At 34.1% G+C, this 15,057-nt stretch overlaps 1 protein-coding gene across 1 annotated transcript in view; it reads left to right on the top strand.

Moving 5' to 3' along the window:
- The first annotated feature begins 5,302 nt into the window (after positions 1 to 5,302).
- The window catches only part of LOC132706057 (uncharacterized), a 48,695-nt gene continuing 38,940 nt past the window's right edge, over positions 5,303 to 15,057 (top strand). The window contains exon 1 of the mRNA XM_060677129.1: positions 5,303 to 5,499. The gene's annotated coding sequence lies outside the window, so the exon portion shown is untranslated. The remainder of the gene's footprint in view (positions 5,500 to 15,057) is intronic.

The following is a 15,057-nucleotide window of genomic DNA, read 5'->3' as shown; positions in this document are numbered from 1 at the left end:
TCCAGATTACTTTTATTCCTCTAACAGCCCGATATTTGCAAATGACTTTAAACTAGGGCTGTTACATCGAAAGCAGTGAAATTTTGATTAAGGGTTATAGTGATATTGTCTCAAAACGTACAGTGTCACTAATACAAGCAGATTTTTGTAGGTCACCTATAATTTTGAGTGTAGGGGTAGACTAAAATGAAAAACCAACTTGCCACTGGGTTAGTTTTCATTTAAATAGGTCATGTTTGTAACGAATGTCAGATTAATTGCGATAAGTTAATATTTAACAGAAATTTTACAATGAGAACACTTGTACCAGCGCTGGATAGTGTGTGTAGTCGACAGATTGGACAAATACGTGGGTAGAAATACATAAAAGTAAAAGTACACAAATGCCCGTTAATATCAGGTTAACCAAGCCTTCCACGCTGCTGATATTTGCCGTTCGACCATAAAAATATGAAAAAATATGTTACATTCGCCCAGCGAAGCACATTATTATATGGAATTATCGTCAACGAGACGAGAGTTATTTCCCTCCGTCGCAAAGTATTGGGTTATTCGAAGAAACCCGAAATAAAAATATATGGAATACTATGCTCGTGACCTACGGTGAACTGGGAATCCCGGTGGAAGTCATCTCCACAAACGTAAAGGAAACAAAAAATCGAAGAACCTGTTTCCTTAATAGCCTCCGCTATGCGAGCAACATTTTCATTGAAATAAACTAATTCGGGGTTTGGCCGTGACAAAAGTTATTTTGGAAAAACTGGCGCTTCACCGAAAATCCGTAACGCGTGACATCACCCGTTATCGAAATAACAATCTCTCAATGATCGAATCGGTGAAAACGCATATTTCGCTCTTTGCTTCGGCGTAAAATCTTATTTGTTATTTAAATCTAAATTAAAAAATTATCTCCTAAATAAATAAATTCTTAACTAAATCTAAGTTATACTGTACTGTACTTCATTAGAATTCTGCTACCTTTGTAACAAATGAGCAAATAGAATTGTATATTTTACATGCTTGGTTAAAAAATTAAAAGTGGTTTCTATTGTATTCTGTTCTATATATTAAGTTAAAAATAACCAACGCTAACCAAAAGTAACTAGAACCAACGATTTTTTCAGAGAGTTTTGAGAGAAATTGTTGATTGTTTTATTTTTCCCCGATTTAAGTAAACTTTGCAGTTCTGTTTTCAGCGATGCGAGGTTGTCGCCTCTTCCAAAAAGTAGTACCATCTTTGAGATTTTAAACGGGTTGATATTTTAAAAGGCTCGCGTTGAATGATATACTATTGAAAATTACATCTTTTTGAAAAACGAAAATTAGATTTTTCAAATACAATATTATTCTGTGCGGTTCTTAATTTGCGGTCCTTGGATTTTCCCCTCCGTGGAAAACTATTTCGAGCAATTACTTCAAAATTTAGTACCCACCTACCACTGTATGGTGTGTCGTATTATTTGCGAACGAATAGAATTTAATTTTAAATATTGCAAATGAAAATCTTTAGAATAGGCAACTTAACAATTCCATGTAAGAAAAAAACTTCAACATTTAAGGATATAGAATTACTATGCATGAGGGTTTAGCATTTTCCTAGAATTTGAGGTACGTTCCAAATTTTTGGGAGTTTTAGCAAAATTTACAAAATAATATATTGTTCTGCAAACTCTGGTTTTGGCTTTGCATAATAGGTCGTTGCACTCTGAAATCAGCGATAACCAATTAGGCTTCAGAAAAGGTATGGGGACTAGAGACGCTTTGTTCGGTATAAACGTGTTAGCGCAAGGATGTCTCGACATTTTTTTGTTCATTTTGTAAAGGCGTTTGATAAATTTCATCACCAAAAAGTTGTAGAAATATTACAGAACATGAGCATTGATAGTCGGGATATCAGAATCATAGCGAATCTTTACTGGGACCAAACAGCAAGAGTCAAAATTCAAGATTAGCTTACAGATGAAGTGGAGATTCTGCGAGGCGTGCGTCAGGGCGGTATTCTTTCTACGTCACTCTTTAACGTATATAGTGGGACAATTTTCAGTGAAGCTATGGATCAGCGACAGAAGGGTGTTATCACAAACGGACAGATTTTAAACAACTTACGTTATGCGGACGACACCATTATAGTTGAAGTTGAAGATCTGCAAACCCTGCTGCAGAGGCTAAATGATACATGTGAAAGCTAAACATGAACCTTAAGAAGACTAAATACATGATTATCACAAAGAAAGTAAATGATAACGAAATTCTTACTATAAACAACATAACGATAGAAATACTTGTAGCAGTCTCATACAATCTAAATTCGGATAGAAGTAGCCAAGAATGCTTCGATGCTACGTTTTTTCAATATTACTTACCGGGTCAGAAACACGGACACTGAAAAAGGCAGATATGGATAAGAAAGATGGTGTTAGAAATCTACGAAGTAGTGCAATTAACCTAATTAACGCTATTTTGAAATTTAATCTATAAAAAACATACATAATATATCATTATCAGCTTCCTATCTGCTCGTTGCTTTGCCTTAAGATAAAAAGTATTTTTTAACCTGTATTTCACATTGAAACAGGAAAGAGTAATAATCTAAATTTCGAGACGAATTAATTAGGTACCTAATTTTGAACTGAGATCCAGAAGATAGTAGATTAGAGCAGTTTTAGATTGCGCAACTTTTAGAATATTGCAATAAAAAGTAACTTAACAAAACTAATACGAATTCACAGTTCTTTAAGGGAAGAAAAAAAAAGAGGTTTTGAAATTCAGAAAATATATGCAAACATATTTTTAAATGAACGACACTTGGTTCTAGACATCTTGTAAAAATATGTCTAAAATGTAATTTATAACCTATTGTCGTGTTACACTGCTAAAATCTCAGTTAATTATAACCTCCACAGATAGAATTTGCAAACGAATCGATCAATCGAGACTACCATGTGTTCTTCGAACCAGTCAAGGTCGATAAACATTTCTACCTGCCTACCCAATTTTTTTTATTGCGGACTTGATGAAAAATCACTTTAATGGCTTTATAATTGAACTTGATGGGCGAATAAAAATAAAAACAAATGACGGCACACTACAAAAAGTCTCGATTATGGCCGCATTTACACCAAAAAGCACCAAGCTGTTGTAAAAAACATTGCGGAGAATGCAAACCGCACCATGACACCGCCACAGTGTCCGCAACCTTCTAATAATTTTTTCTCCTGCGAAATGCTAATTGTTTTTCGTGAGGATCCGACTCGAAAAAAAAATAAAACTTCTCAATATTCAGTAACATTAAACTTTGCATCGAATAATGAGCGTTAATGGACGAATAAAGCTCAATGACGAAATAAAATATTGTTTACTTGGAAATTATATCAATTTTGCAATTAACTATGTCCGTATAGTTGCGTATATTTAAGTGCCCTGCCAGTTGACTATTCTTTTAATGTGGTGACAGCAAATTGCACACAGCAGTCTTGTACGGGGTGCTTCAAATATCGAATTTATTCTAGCAAGCAAATAATTTGGTGAATATTTTGATTTTTTTCACAATGTGATAACAATAAAAGCTGTTTTCACGCCTTTGATTGAAGTTTACCCCGTGCACCACAGAACAAATTTCATGTTTACAATGTTTCGTCGCATATTGGAAATTGGCGAAGTCTGTCCAACATCTGTAGCTTAAACTTGTGTAAATGCTTAAAATGTAGATATTATTCTCCAAGAGGATTTGGTCCACTTTGGTTGCTTTAACTGTTTCCCGTGGAGTCTTTTAAGCTAAACGCGACAATCTCTTTTTTAATGTGAAGGGGTGCCAACCAAAGTATTTCATTTTCCGCATTCTTCTCTTATGATTCTTTGTTTTGGTTAGTTAGCGCTTGCTTCACTTTTAATTTAAAAACGTGTAGCTCTATTTCTGGTATGATTCAGGAACTGAAATGGATTCAAATCGACAGTGTGAATATCAGGTACAAATGAAAATACAATTTGCCCCGTTTTGCCCACAATTGTGTTAATTTGCTCAATTCTTTTCCTGACGAATTCCAACTTTTTAACATTGGCAAATTTAAATACACATTGAAGCTATGTCTTCTCGAAATACAATATTCTCATATATATACCAGCTACACACGCTGATCATAAGGTGGTGTGGTTCTGGACAAGGGACTGCAACTACTGGACCAGGTGACAGGCCACAGAGCCAGGCGTGTATGGCGATAACAGGTTCCCTCAGGACAATGCCTGATTCAGTCATATAAACCCCGGTCCCCCATACAACATCTGACGGGAGAGACCACCAAGCAGGTGGGTTCAGTGTAAGACTGACCTAATGGTATACTGACGGCTCCCGAACCCATAAAGCCGTTGGCGTTTGTATTTATGGAGAGTGCCAAAGACCGGAAGCATCAATCGGTCTTGGAATATATCCCAGCACATGACGGTTGTGTGTGGAAGATGAGGAAAAAACAGAGCACATACTGTGGAGATACCGGACGCTGAGAAGGATCAGCTACTGGAATTTGGGCGCTGAAATCCTCAGGCATGAGAATCTAAATAAGTTACCTCCTTATAGATAAATGATTAGGTCGCAGCGGAAGGCTGGAATATCGGTCACACAAAATAAATGCTAATCCCAATATTACTATTGTTTCGATTATGTGAATTTATAAAATAAATAATTAATCATTTAATCATTGTGGAGTAACACTAAAGGAGTGGCGGTTGTTTCGTCAGAAGCCGCCGAAAAGGTTTGAAAAGTATTTTAAAGAAGGTAAGTCACTTCCCGAAAATGCTAAAGGTGAAGGTAAAGAAGCTGAAAGCAAAGAAAGCAAACCAGAAAAAGAATTAGCATCTAGCAAGCCACCACCCACTTCTAAACCTCAAGATCAAGTTGAATGACTTGACAGCGTTATACTTTTTCTAGATATATTGTCACGTAGTAGTTAACATAATAAAATACCCTGTTTATTTGTATATAATTTATTTTGACGTTCAGGTAACATTTTGCTAGGAGCTGAAAAGTTTCCATTCAATCCAAAATCATTAACATTTATTTCCAATTTCTAATGAACGCGACGTTCGCCTTCAAACGATCGTCTCCGTGCGTTCGACACGTCGAGTCTGGAGATGATCCTGCCGCCTCTTATCGATTGGGACGGCGCAGAGTGCGCCCGTGAATCCGATCAACCCCAACCCTGAAAGCGACGCTCTCGACGCCAAAAAGCGTCCCGAAACAGCCATCCCGCTTTGCCGCGCATCAGAGGGAGCTTTCCTGTTTTCAGTCGAGCTTTGGCTAGCGCGTTGGCGTAGTCCAAACAGCTGCCGATCGAGGTACTGGCTGTTTATTCACCCGGTGGTGTTTCCTACTGGTTTCGCAGCTGCAGTCCGAGAAAGAATTTAGTCAAATGTTCACTGCCTATTCGTAGAAACTGTTGCCTTGAAATCTTGCTCGCATATAGCGACTAATTCGTTCCATGCTGGGTTGACACCACGTGACAGCGGGTAAGTGAAACATGGTTTAGCCTTGCAATATGTTTGAGACGCGCACGAATATTATGCAAAGTTTGGCTGTTGTGAGATAACAACTATTGTCAATATTTTTACCAAATAATCTACCTACTATTAATAATACATTTTTCAGGTGCTTTCCAGTTTTTTAAATGATTGTTAGTAATCAGAGTATGCACTTTTAGAAAAACAAAGTAAAAGCGAAGCCAGTACCATAAAATTATAAAATGTTTTAAATTTTTTTTATTGATAAACAAAAAAGTAGACACTACATTTTCAATGACGATTAACAATTTAACTTTGTAAACTCAATTTACTCCGTTTTAAATTTGAAGTTTGTTTTGAGCGTTAGTTTTCCCATATTCTGAGCACTGAATCGTTTCTTCTCCTTACGATATCATAGACCACTGTACCAACTTGGTATACTATATTTATTTCAACCAATCTTAGCATAAAAATCAAAGGGCGTAAAATCTGGTACGCATCTCCTAGCAAGTATTTTATCGACACAAGTTCAGTGTTATCTTTAGGCAGCAGTAATAGCTAAAACTTGTATTGAACCGTACTATCTCGAAAACAGGTTTAAAATAATCGCAGGTATCATGTACCAGACATTTAAAATTTCTGAGTCCTTTTATTGGACTACAGAGAATAAAAATTCTCAAAAGTATTCAGGTAATATGTAGGTTAAATTAAGATAATAATAATCAGACTAGAGTTTAAGGTTATGGCCAAAATATAAATCAAGAGTCTTAGTATTCTGTTAGGAGTTGCACTGTGTTAATACAGCTTTAGTTCTACATTATGGAATACAAAACATGTCGTGTTTGAACATATAAATTAAATTAAAACTCAAAAAAATTATATTTTCTTACTCCATGCCTTGAAAATTAATATTTGGAGCGCCACCTAACGGAAAAAAATTGAGGTACATTGTTCCTTAATGAAGCCAATCATTCTAATGCAACTATTATTGAATTTTGTTAGGAAAATCGGACTCCCGAATCTTTAATATCAGAAACCGTGTTTAGAGAAGTACCTACGTCCTAATTTGAAATAAAAGGGGGTCAAGATGCGAACCCTGCTTGGACACTCCCATTTAAGTCCCAGTTTATGCTAATCTGAATGTCTACAAGGAAGTATTTGCCTACATCAAAATCTACTTTTGTTGTTTCAGACCATATATTTGCTTAATATCGACCCTATGATGCACGTTCCATATAACATATAAAAACAGTCAAATATTTTTTTCATGGGGAAAATTGAATTTTTAATTAGGGTTACCAAGTGTGTTTATTTATTATTATTAACAGTTATACTATTAAAAAAACAATTAGAAAATAACTATAAACACTTCCAAGTAATGACCAGTAACCAATAGACTATTTAAGCCATAGTTAGTATCCTTAAATGGAACATGAAATAAATCCTAAGACCGCGTCCTGAGATTTAGTTTAAAATTCAATTTTTAAAAAACAAAACTATAGTCAATGTCACTTGAACATGAAGCATAGATTAGCATGCAATCTTTACGTTTCTAGAGTATTTGAATGACTGTAAACTTTAGGTCCTTTAATTCAATATATTTTCTAATAGTTAATTGACAAAGGCAATTCTTAAAAACGGATGGTAATAAATTGACGCTAGAAGTACTTAACTGTTACATAAAATCAGGCTCTTAATCCTCTTAATCTTTAATTCAATTCACCCCTTTTCAGGGGTAATCAAAATTACTTGTTGAATATTTCCTAGAGAAACATACAGATGCATTCATAACATTTAATATCGAACAGTGATACCTTGAATTTATATCAGACTGGAGAGTCAGAAATTGAGGTATACCTAAAAAAACGCCAATATCTCGTGATATAAAACCAAATTTTTATTTTATTTAGATGATTTTAAAGCATCTATTTTTTTATTGGTTATTTACAAAAGTTAAATTATTTGGAATATCAAACAAAATGGTGGCTTCTATTTTTATCTAAATATATCAAACCAAGGAAAAAGAAAAAAACAATATAAAGATATCTTGCCTAATTAAGTGGATCTAGGGCATACCAGAGCAGACAGTAGTGATGAATGATGACAAAGCAGCCCATGTAGAAGAACATGCTGGTATTCAGTAAATTCGGAATAGTAACTAAACTGGGAATATTCCGTGTAAGACACCAAATCAGCCAAAAAACATCTGACCATTATAAAAATAAAAGACCAAAATGACCCAAAAACAATATTCAACGAAATTAAACAAAATTCCATTAACCAAAGCAATGGTCCGAAACTATTTCTAAATGTAAAAAAGCTAGCTAGCAAAGCGGAGCTGTGTTCGTTGAATGTGAAAACGACGTACAACAAAGTAAACTAAAAGAAACTTACGAAAAATAATAAAAGCTTTGTTTTGAAAGAAGCCCAGAATATAGATCCCTGTATTATGATAATTGATATTGAAAAAGGATGTAAATGGAATGAATTTATTTCACTTCTGGAAGAAAATATAGAATTGAAAAAAAAATTATTAGAAGAAGGAACTAAAATGATGAAGCATATAACAAAAATGGATTTAAATATAGTTAAGCAAAACTGGATATTGCAGATCTAGCCCAACATTTTTGTATGGTTTATAAAGAATAAAACAAATTCTATTTAATACATCCAAATCTGTATTCCATAGGTAATTCTCTGTAGATCTAATAGAAGACTTATGTTCGAAAAACGAATGTGATATTTTATATTTTCCTTCAGGGTTATTACACTGGCAGCTAGTTTTTGTAGATAATTAGAAAATAAACATGGTGGAAGTGCAATATTTGTGAGAAGCAATATTAAATTTAAGGCACGAAAAGACATTATTGATTTAAGTGAGGAATTTATTGTCAAATGCGGTGGATGTGAGGTACAAAGTGAAAATAAAAAAAAAGAATAATAATTTTTGTTCAAAATAAACAAGACGAGAATTTTAATGATATAGTTATTATAGTGGAAGATTTCAGTTTGGATCTCATGTCCGAAGCAAGATAACAAGTAATAATAGTATCTGAATTGATAATATACCAACAAATTTCGTTGGTAACATCAAGTTTTACATAAATTGATTTCACATCGCACTACTCAGAAGTTAGCATTATACACTGAAATACAGACACCTGATTATGTATAAAAAATAAATTTAAACATAATAGATATAAGATAATAGATATAAAATAATAGATATAAGGAGCCCAATAGAACAAAGAAGAAGGAATGGAACTTTATACACCAATGTCATCTCTCTATGTGTAGTGGTTGAAAGAGGCGTGTTGTGTAAGCTTTTTTACTTTTTTTTTTGGTTCGATTGTTAACTCTGATGAAATCTTTTTTTTTCTCTATATGATTTAGCCTGTATCCATGGGCGAAAGCTAGATATTACAATAACAATATTACCTTTGTACAACATGTATTTGATGTTTTAGACAATGGTGAAATCTCCTTAGCGCTCTTTCTTGATTTTTCAAAAGCGAACGATACTGCCATGACATACTTTTAAATAAACCATATATGTATGGCATAAGAGGAGTGGCTTTAAGGTGGGTGGAATCGTACCTTTCAAAAAGAAAGCAGCAAGTGATAATGGACAAGGGCGAAAAAAAAACATTACATTAAATATACAGAATTGTATGCATTTGGTCAAAATTGTCAAATCACGCCGATGATATCAATATTCTAATTGTAAATAAAGATACTACTATATATATATAAATATATATATATATATATATATATATATATATATATATATATATATATATATATATATATATATATATATATATATATATATATATATATATATATATATATATATATATATATATATATATATAAATTGACACATGGAAAGAATTTTTATTTGCCTAAAAACGAGCTGTGCGAACTATACTGCAGCTAAATTTTCGAGAGTTATGTAGAGAAGAATTTAGAGAAAACAAAATTTTAACCTTAGCTGTAATCTTCATAGAAGAGAGTATATAGCGTTCGTCTTGAATTATAGAAACCTATTTGAAAACAGTGAGTGTCAGGAATGTTATAGTTCGAGAACTATTTTACATATCCCGGGCACAGACTGATCGTGAAGGGGAAGGGTGCGTATTATCAGTGTGTTAGGTTTTATAGTAATCATCCGAACAACATAAACACAATTAGAGATTTAAAAATGTTAAAATTTTTAACTAACTCGTAGGAATAGAACCATATAGCATAGAAGAATACTATCGATTTATTCAAAGCAGATGGAACAACCGCTGCAAAAGACACTATTTTAATGTAATTATCCTTCAAAATAAAGATTATTTATTATTTTGATTATTATTGTTCTTATTAAAGGGAGTTTTGTACACCCTTAACTATATTTTTTTCTTTAATATTTTCTTTTTTAAATTTATAAATTTATTTTAAGATCAGGTTGTATTATTTTCATTCGGCAAGTTTACATTTTTAGTGAGACACTTAAAGAACTGGCGTCTCATTGTAACCATTTTTCTTGTAACAAAATAAGAATTTTCCGGGGTACCCCAAAATTCCTTCGTTTCAATCATCTCGGCCCTCACGCAAATGCCCTTATCTCGTTCCATCTCGAAAAGCGTTGTTATTCATGTATATGAGTCTGCGTTAACAAGCAGATGTGTTGCTTCAGACAAAACAGCCGAGCAAAATGGGAGACACTAAGAGGTGACAAGATAGATTAGCCATTTTTGGTTGACGTACGCTGTACGCCTCTAAAAATCCCGTTCGGGTTTAGCGTGTCCGCGAAAACAGATCCAGGCCAAGGACGACGTTTAATAAATGAGGATCATCAGATTGACGCCCGAATAGCACTCGTTCTGGCTGTAAAGCCCGATGTAGGGCTTAAATAAAGTACAACAAAAGACGTAGCAGTTATTCAGTCAGGGGTAATTATTTATTATTTTTGTATTTATCGACGGAGGAAGTGTCTATTATTATACACACCAAAGCAAATAAAAATGGGCAACTATAAGATACTCACTCATACTTCACTAAGTAATCTACAAGAAAAAGCAACAAAAAACTGCACGAACCATTTTTCGCTGAGAAGGCTGAAACAGGACGGTAATTTTTGACATCGGATTCGTCTCAGGTACCAATGGTACCATAGTAAATAGGGACCACAAAACTTGTCCTGCAAAAATTTTGACAGTAACCAGATTTTAATTAATTCTTAACAATAATATACAGGGTGTTTTCTAATTGAATGTCAATAATGTAGGGGGCATTTTTGGGTTCCTTTTAAAAAGATAACTTCATATGAACATATGTTCTAAGTTTTCTGCTTGTTGTCAGAGAAGAGGTTTTTAATTTTTTAGGCGAAACACATACATCGGATTGAAAAAAATGAAGAAATCAAATTTCTTTAGTTTTATTATTTTTATTATTTAAAAAAGATTTCAAGCATTTAAATCCATTCACCATAAATCATAAGTAAATAATTTGTTAGGTATATACAGATTGTGTTTCGATTTCGATCTAAATTGGGATGAATATATTTGTAGAGTGAAATTATTGTGAAAAGTGATACAAACATCTTGGCGGGCTGAGACAATGTTTCGGGACATCGCCGGGATTTTTTACCGACATATTATAAACAAAATATTCAGTGTATTCAGGTAGTTAAATTAGAAAACTAACTCAATAGCGATGTGGTTTGTTAGAAATGTCTTTTGTTAATGTGCCGCTTACGCCAATGTTTTTAACGTCGATTTCACATGCGTCTTGTACTACGCCTGCTTTTGTGAGAAAAGTGACTTTATGAAAATGAAAAGTTTTTATTAAATATTCCCATTAGAAAAACTACTAGCAAAAATGCAGCGGTACTATACAGTTCGTAATGAACTCGGCGGGTTAATTCGGAAGTGTCATTTCATAAGTATTTATGAAGTAAGACGTGTTTCATAGGCGGGTGAACTTATTTTCTTGTTTTGTGATTTGTGCTTAGTATTGATGATTTTACAATTTAACGAGACCTCTGACGGAAAAACATATTATAGATTGCAAGTAAAACTGAGAATGGTTGCATTGTTTTCATATGTATGAGTTGTATTTTTTATGTTAAAACCCTAGTTCGTTTTGTATAGTTCGCGATTCAGTGCTGTTGTGGATTCGTCTGGAAGTTCAACATTAATGGAAAAGCTTAGCCGTTTCACATCTAAAGACAAAACAAATTGTAGTTTCTTTTTTATTTTAAAAGAAATCAGTGGCGTCCCATCAATGTCTGCCAAAATAGACAGGTGGAATTCCGTACTGTCGCCACTTAAAAAAGTTGTGCACTAAATAATGCCTCTTCATACATAGTAAATGCGTGCCAATTTTCATTAAAATATCTAAAGAGGTATTATGGACATTAAAAAATATATATTTTATTTTTGGAAACTTTACCAGCCTGTATCTCAGAAGCTTAGACGTTTAGGACCTACGTTTGGTACCAAAAATCTCTGAAAATAGTTAGGTCCAGGCCTTTTTATTCTGTACAAGGTGGTCGTATTTGAAGATGTCCCACACTGGTTAGTTGAGAAATATCTAATGGCGATATTATTGCACGTACTCAGACTTTAACCGTAATAACCGTAGGAGAGTAGGACAATAGCAGCAAAAAATTGCTTTAAGAAAGCTAAAATAACTGAAAAATCAAAAATACGAAATCCAAGAACCATTCAATATTTTAACTTAAATTTTATTGATATTTAATTTTAATATCATTAGCATTCAATTTTAATATTTTAGAACTCCCTGTATATATTTTGAAAAATGCTTATTACAACCATCAGGAAAATACAAAATATTAAAATTCTACCCAACTAATAAATTGGTCCCCAACATTTAAATGCATTACAAAAGGTTACAGTCAATGCAAAGTAAAGTAGTTATTCTCTAGTCACTATAGGGCATTGTAATAAGAAGGGATATTAAGACGACTTTTAAAACTTATGAAACCTTTTAGCGAAGTTTCGAAATCAATGAAACATCTCTTTGCCATAAACTACTAAATTTCAAAAGTTCAAAACTCTGTCTTATTTTAGAGAACTTTGTGTGTAATTGAATAGGCCCAATTTTTTCGGCATTTTTTTGACGAGGAAAAATGGGGTCGCTAGTTACATAGTATTCAAAAAACTCTAGCTACGGCAAGTAAATTAGGGTTTACGTAAACAATAAATTTTGAATTTGTATTAAATTTTTAAAAAATTCTTATCATTGCTCTTTAGAATCAAAAAGGAGAAGTTCCGAAATACATAAAAAATACATTTCATGGAACGATATTGTTGTGGTTTCTGCTTTTATTTTCGTAATTTTATACTTAACTATTACTATGAATTATATCGAAATCCAGTTTTCTCAAACGCCACAGCCACAGCCGCAGAGTAGGGAGTGGAAGAAATAATTGTTTTTCGAATTTGTACTAACGAGCATAGAAAATTACAGGCCAATTAGTCTGCTATCTGTTTTTTATAAGCTGTTAACCAAAATCATCACAAACAGCCTGAGCCAAAAATTTGATTTCTACCAGCCAGTAGAGCAAGCCGGTTTCAGAAAAGGTTACAACACCATCGGCCATATCCAGACGGTACGCACGCTGATGGAGAAATGTACGGAATAAAATGTCCCACTCCACATGGCCTTTATAGACTACCAGAAGGCGTTTGATTCAATCGAAATTTATGCAGTGATGAATGCAATGAACAATGCCCGCGTAGACTGGAGACATACTCGCTTACTTCAATACATCTACGAGACTGCCATCGTACATGTAAGAATCAATAAAGACTGGATCACCGGAAAGATTCCAGTGAGAAGAGGCGTTAGGCAAGGTGACACAATCTCACCTCACCCTAGCTATGGAAGATATATTCAAACGTTTATCATGGGAAGAGAAGGGTATCGATATAGACGGAAAACGCCTCAACCACTTACTTCTCTCTTCAGCAGCAACACAAATGAGTTGACAACAATGATTCAAGAACTGAATCTGCTTGGGAAAGAAAATCAGACAGCAGAGATCACCGGAAGAATCAATTTCACCTGGATAGCATTCGGGAAACTTAGCTATATCTTCCGCAACCCGACTATACCAGTGAATTTGAAAAAGAAGGTCTACAATATGTGTATCCTCACAGTAACAACATACGGACTCGAGACTGTGAGACTTACAGTGGGCAGTGCAAATCGACCCCGAGTCTGTCAAAGAGCAATAGAGAGAGCAATGCTGGGTGTAAGCCTAAGAGAGAGGATCAGAAACGAAGAGATAAGGAGAAGAACAAGGGTCTGTGACGTTGTAGAGCGGATAGTGAGTCTCAGGTGGCGTTGGGCAGGACACGTTGCTAGAAACAATTTGAAATGGACCAAAACACTAATGCAGTGGTGTCCAAGGAAAACGAAAAGAAGTGTGGGGCGTCCTCAAGCGAGATAGATGACATTCAACGACATGCTGGGAAAAACTGGATGCAAACCGCACAGCAAAGGTTTGGCATGGAAATCACTGGAAGAGGCCTATGTCCAGAAGTGGATGTCTAGAGGCTGAAGAAGAAGAAGAAAAAACAGCTTTTTGTATAAAAGTCTAAAATTAACTAAATACCTCGAATTGTATTTTCCTAATGAAAACTAATTAGCTTCATTGAAACATTGCGAAAATAAAATTTTTATTTGCGTTCTAAATTAAAGCTGTGCTATTTTTATTACAGGCGAACTTTGCGACTGACCGCGACCATTGCGTAACTACCGATTCGGATCGGTTCTTGAGCTTCTGGTTTTTGCCCTGTCATCGGAGCCGCTTTTTCTCGCTCACTGCGACCTTGAAACTAACAGTTAATAAAAAACCGCGGGCAAAATGCGAGGAAAATTTTAGCCGTTCTTTAACAACAATGTTCGCCGGGTGTGACACGAAATCAACTTCGATTTTTCACGCAATTCGTAATAAGTAAAACTTTACTTCCTAAACGGTGAACGGTTGCATAAATTTCGGATACCGGTGCATTATTTCTGCACCAGATTACCGGTTGGAGATATTAATATGAACTCACCAATAAAATAACCCCATAAACACGACGTATCATTTTTTCTTCTTTGTACCTTTTTTCAAATATCTTTATAATTCAGGTTGTGTTGAAAAGCTTCTGGTTACATTTCATATTATAGTCTAAGAGCCAGTGGGCGGCTATCTGCATGTATTTGACCAGACCTGGGTTTTTGTACATTCAGTGTTCGAAGTGTTTTCGGAGCGCGAGCATTGAAGATGCCAAGTGAGATTTTGGCGAAACGTCTGCAGGATTCCAGTCGGATGCAAGATTTGCAGGATTCCAGTCGGAGTTCAACGAGCGAACGGATGATATCCCGGAATATAGTGTCATCACATTTTTCCATCCTTGAATCAATTCGTGAGAATATATATATATATATATATATATATATATATATATATATATATATATATATATATATATATATATATATATATATATATATATATATATATATATATATATATATATATATATATATATATATATA

This window comes from Cylas formicarius, unplaced genomic scaffold (genome assembly GCF_029955315.1).
Source record: "Cylas formicarius isolate icCylForm1 unplaced genomic scaffold, icCylForm1.1 PGA_scaffold_8__14_contigs__length_24414737, whole genome shotgun sequence".
In the NCBI taxonomy this organism is placed as follows: domain Eukaryota; kingdom Metazoa; phylum Arthropoda; class Insecta; order Coleoptera; family Brentidae; genus Cylas; species Cylas formicarius.
Note: the sequence above shows the minus strand (reverse complement) of the source record. Positions and strands in the feature narration are given on the sequence as shown.